At 41.6% G+C, this 5,500-nt stretch overlaps 1 long non-coding RNA gene across 1 annotated transcript; it reads left to right on the top strand.

The window, feature by feature from the left end:
• Positions 1-1,226: 1,226 nt before the first annotated feature.
• LOC144455106 (uncharacterized) lies at positions 1,227-4,418 on the top strand. Its single transcript, XR_013483771.1, has 3 exons — positions 1,227-1,363; positions 3,471-3,629; positions 4,241-4,418. It is a non-coding gene; the product is annotated as an uncharacterized LOC144455106 (long non-coding RNA).
• The last annotated feature ends 1,082 nt before the right edge of the window (positions 4,419-5,500 follow it).

Below are 5,500 nucleotides of genomic sequence, written 5' to 3'. Positions count from 1 at the left end.
TTTACAAATGATGAAACTGAAGCAAAAAGATGTTTAGTGATTAGTTTAGCTAGTAAGTATCTAAGGCTAATTTGAAGTCAGTTCTTTTGACTGCAGGCCAAATGTTCCCTTATGAAGGATCTTGAAGCAGAGGGTAATGAATTTGATCTTTATAAAGGTCCCATGGAAATAAGATTACAGGCAAAAGGATATTTCTCAATATAAGTGTAGTTAGGTGAAGTCTTCCTCCATCTGCAATCAGAGGTGATATCTGAAGGTAGGAAGGTGTGATATATTCAGAGAAAGAAGGATATGCCATGTTAAGCTTTAGTATGTGTACATCAATGTGTGTACCATAAAGGCATGTGATCACCTTTTCCATTGCTCAAATTAACTACAACTCTTTGTATAATTGCTATGTTTTGTTTTGACTCAACAATCGCTTCCCCATAAACAACAATCCTGTGTAGGATTGTTTCAGACTTAGGGGAAAGAAAGGAAGCTAAGGAAAGCCACACGATTTGGGATTTCTACTGAGCTTTCATAACTTTCTATTCTTATTAAGTGTACCTCTTATTGTTCCATCATTTCAGTCATGTTCAACTCTACATGACCCAGTGTGGGTTTTCTTGGCAAAGATACTGGAGTTGGTTTTCTACTTTCTTCTCCAGGCCAATTTACAGATGAGGAATTGAGACAAACAGGGTTAAGTGATTTGCCCAGTATCATATAAACAGTAAGAGTCTGAGGCTGGATTTGAACTCATGAAGATGAGTTTTCCTGACTCCATGTCTGGTACTCTTTCCACTGCACCACCTAGTAACCCACAAAAAGACACACAGAGACTCTCACTCACTTTTGGTACCTGTGTGAAGTGGGAAGACTAGGACTTCAGGACATCATCTTTTAGGTTCCTTGTGTAAAAAGATGGAGAGATATCAACTAACTTGCCCTACAACCATTCAGTTTCTCAAATTATGTCTTTATCCTGGCCTCCCTCTTTGTGGCCACTTCATTACCAGGAGCAGGATGTGGGTGTAGGGCCACTGATGTGTTTGTGACTGTGATGAAGAGAGAATGAGACAGGAAACAGTACAGATAGAGGAGAAAGTAAAATGACCCCATAACTATTCTCCTGGAACAACGGTGTGCTGAAGGGCCCAAGGACTTTTTGCCATGGACTTGAGGATCTTTAGAGTCTAAGGTCTCTCTTCTTCCTGCTCCCTTTCTAGGCATTGTCATGCAAGCAATGGAGAGACATGGAAGCAAATCCGCCGCTTCTCCCTCATGACCCTGAGGAATTTTGGGATGGGGAAGAGGAGCATCGAAGAGCGAGTCCAAGAAGTGGCAAAGAATCTTATGGAGGAGTTAAAAAAAACAAAAGGTTGGTGTTTTTTACTTTGTTACCACTGACCTTACAAAAATCTGTCCTACCCTTATAACTCGTGAAGACTAAGGTTGGTCCTTATAGTCTGAAACACTATGTTTGCACTTTTTGGCCCATCCTGGGGATATGCCCATGGCCATGTGGTCATTCCTAGAAGCCCTGAAGGGTCAAGACAGCTGAGAGAAGAGATGAGAGGCAGTGCAGCTCTGCTAATGAGTTCATGCTAATCTTGTGAGGAGCAGCATGGTGAGGAACATTTAAGGGAATGCCTTACTTGTTTGTATTCCTTTTCAGATGGAACAGAGCTCACAAGAACCTAGCAGCACCAGTTCCCTTACCTTTAGTCAACAACTCCAGGGGCAGAAGGCATTGCTTTAGGATCATTCTGGGGAGTGCAGAGTTTTTCTGACTAAGCGAAGGAGTGGAAGCAGGGCTGAGAACATTGCTAGAAGTCAATGAGCTGACTCAGCAGCATTTCTTGGAAGCTTGTTTCCCTTCATGCTTCCCTCCTTCACCCCTCCCCCCACATCTAAACTATCTCACAGAAGGGTTGTCATCCTTCTATGAAATCTGAAACTTAGGGGCCACAACACTAGAGGATGCTGATGCCATAAATTCTATGGAATAACTACTTTTAAACCATAAAAGGCAACACTTATATGTACTATGTGTGTGTGTGTGTGTGTGTGTGTGTGTGTGTGTGTGTGTGTGTGTGTGTTGGGTGGTAGGAATGGGCAGTAGAAGATACTGTCAGTTGTTGCTCGAAATTAGCTGCATGTGCTCTGCTACTCCAGAAAATTTCGCCAGCAATAATATAGGAATAAACTGAGAACAGCACTTCCCCACTACTGTGGAATCCGGGACTTTTGCCACACTTTTGTGTAGATGTTGCCTCCCTCAGTATAATGTAAGCCCTCTGAGGGCAGGGGCTGTCTTACTATTGTCTGTGTGCCCCTGGTGCTTAGCACAGAGCCTAGTAAGAGCTAAGTGACTGCTGGCAGATTGGCTGATTGATACTCTCTTCTCCCTCACCTCTATCATGCTGTTCTCCACTGGTTCTTCTTTGTGCTGATTTTTGCTTCTCAATATTCTTTTGCTGGATCACTATCCACCTTCAGTTCCCTGAGTGTGAATATCTCCAAGACTCTGTCCTTGGGCCTCTTTAGTATACCCACCACCTCAACCACAATCTCCCCTCTGACCCTGATGGAGGCAGCTCAGGACCTCCAAACCCAAGAGCCTAAGAAACAGCAAAACCAGTGTCCACAGGAGCTACCTTGTGGAGAAGGGGCTCATATTTCTCTTTACCACTAGCAGCAACTGATGACTAGCTGCTACCAATAGGTACATATGCATGAGGGCCACAGGGTGGCAGCAAGCTCTAGACCACTGGTCCTGGTCAGCCCTGACAGCTCTCATCTGAGGAAGCAACTCCTGTGGAAAAGGGACTGTCCATTGCCACCAGCTGCCAGCCAATTGCTATTCATAAGGCAAATGGGAGCCTTGCTAAACAGTGAGGCACCTAAGGGAGAGATGAGAGGCCAGTCAAGGAAACCTAGAATCACCACCTTGACATTATCAATCCTTTCACAACCCAGAACCCTGAACCTAAGAGCATTTGGAATAGCAAGGCTTCCAGACCAGTGCTGCAACCCTCATGCTGGGATAAATGATTGAAATACAATGAAATATAATTTAAAAATAGACATGAAGTCTGAAAGTAAAAGTTGGTTAGTGAGTGATGAATATGGATTTAGAAATGGGAAGGGATGGTATGGTAAGAAGAACAGTTTACTTGGGGACAGGAGAGAATTTGGTTGCATTCCACATCTTGATCCTTCCTAGTGTGCACATAAATCAGCTGATTTTCTTGAGCCTCAGCAACCTCACCTATAAAATGGGAATTATCTATTTGCACTTAGGATTCTCATGTGCATGAAATCAGATGCTTCATAAAGGGTGGTTTATTTTAACCTTGCTGTGCCAAGCTAGAATGTAAACTAGAAGGGAAAGGAGGACAGTCAGGTCCTACCTAAAGGCAGGCAAATCTTCCTTTCGATCACAATGGTAGTATTAAAGTCTTTCTTTCTCTCTTTCTCTTTAGGATTACCATGTGACCCCACATTCATCTTGGTGTGCTCCTTGCAATGTAATCTGCTCTATCATTTTCCAGAAATGTTTTGAATATAAAGACCAGAAATTTCTATATTTAATGAAGCTTTTGAATGAAAACATCAAGATCGTAAGTTCCCCATGGATGAAGGTGAGACCAATTTCTCTCTGTTTGGAGCTCAGAATATATATTTTAATTACTTCAAGAAACTACTACAAGCAGCTAGGCTAGAGTTCATCATTCATTCCATTGGAGTACAGTAGTGCCATGTTGGAATGGGTTCCCATTTTCTTCTTCATTGACAAGGACTAAAGACAGAAAAGGTCACCCTATGTGGTCTGATTTGAGGGACATTATAAGGCCCCTCCCTGGAGTAGTTCACCCACTGGTCACAGGGACTGAATGTTAAAATTCATGTTACTAGAGACAAGCTGACTTTTCCCTTGTGCACCCGAATTTGGATCAGTTAGCAGATGAGTTAGCTGTCCCAATGGAAGGTGGTAGGCTGAGCTCTTAGAAGACCTTAAATGAGAAAGGATGAGAACTTTTCTGTTGGAAGTAAGAATTGAGAGTGAAAGCCAAGCAGTTTCAGGCAACCAAGGAACAGAATGCTAATTTTTAGGGCATTTCTAGGAAATATGAGAAAAGTCACTATTTTCCAAAGGGCACTTGTCCCATCCTTACTCAGCCCTATTCTCAACATGATCCAAGTGCTAGAGTAGAAAATTATTTTCTTTTTTAAAGTAAATATTTTTTTTTAGGTCTACAATTCTTTTCCATCTCTAGTACGTTATCTCCCTGGATCTCATCACAAAGCAGTTAAAAATATGCAATCAATACTTGAATTTATTTTGGAAGAAGTGAAGGAACACCAAAGAACACTGGATCCCAGCAATCCTCGGGACTTTATTGATTGTTTCCTGATGAAAATGGAGCAGGTAGAGTGTCAGTACAGGTCTGAATCTCAGTTCTGTAGGTGAAATGGCTTGTGTCTTAGAGGCTGACATTCACATTCACAAACATAGAGCAGTAAATAATCATATTTTAATCATAATATGGCCAGAGCACTATATGAGAAGAATGAGAAGACAGGGTCCTAGCCCTGATGGAATTTCTAACCCAACAGACAGGAGAAAGCCCATGCAGGACAAGAATAATTATCAGGAATGTGTAAGGAAAGCCAAAATAGATTATAAATTGAGGATTTAAGTGATGAAGAATTTGAAATTAGCAAGAAATATAATATTTGGTGGGTTAACATAAGACTTCCTTCTGGAAGAGTTAGGTTTTAGTCTGGGTCTTGAAGGAGGTCCCAGAGCTAGAGTGAGGACTGCAGGACATTTCAGGACTCTACAAAGACAGTGGGAATAGGGAACTTTAATCTGAGCAGCCTAATTGGAAATGGAGGGCTGCTGTGGTAAGTACTTGTGGGGAGGTTGGTGGGTTTTACAGTCAAGATAGTGGAGTTAGAGGCTCCTCACTTTCCACATTCCATAAACAACAAAGAGCAAAACAAAAAGAAAGAAAATCATTGAAAAGTTGCATAAAGAAAAAAATCCACCGCATTAGAAGCAAAACTAGAATAAAACAATATGCTAATGTAATTCATATGGAGTAAATGAAACCCTGAAAGTACCAGAGAAACAGGGAGAAGGTAAAAGATACTGATGGAATGCTGAAATGGATCAATGACCTACTTACAGCATGAAGTGTGCTCTGAGGTCATCACTTATGGTTTTCTTACCATGAACCAAAAAACACATTAATTCAAAACATTTAATTTAGCAATGTGTCAACATAACTGACCAGGAAAATCCTTCCTTCATCAACCTATGCACGTAAGAGTATATTCTCCCACAGATTCCTACCCCATTGGTAGATGAGGGAATGTGGGAGAGGGCAAATATGTAGACCAGAGCAAGAGATTTTTAGAACTAATATGTACAGTAGTCTCTTGTGTTTCATGTGTGAGAATCTTCAGAATTCCATATCTTTCCCCCCCCACCACCCACAGTGGCATA

Source organism: Phascolarctos cinereus, unplaced genomic scaffold, assembly GCF_003287225.1.
Source record: "Phascolarctos cinereus isolate Bilbo 61053 unplaced genomic scaffold, phaCin_HiC Scaffold_999;HRSCAF=1656, whole genome shotgun sequence".
Classification (NCBI taxonomy): domain Eukaryota; kingdom Metazoa; phylum Chordata; class Mammalia; order Diprotodontia; family Phascolarctidae; genus Phascolarctos; species Phascolarctos cinereus.
This window is presented reverse-complemented; position numbering and strand designations above follow the sequence as displayed.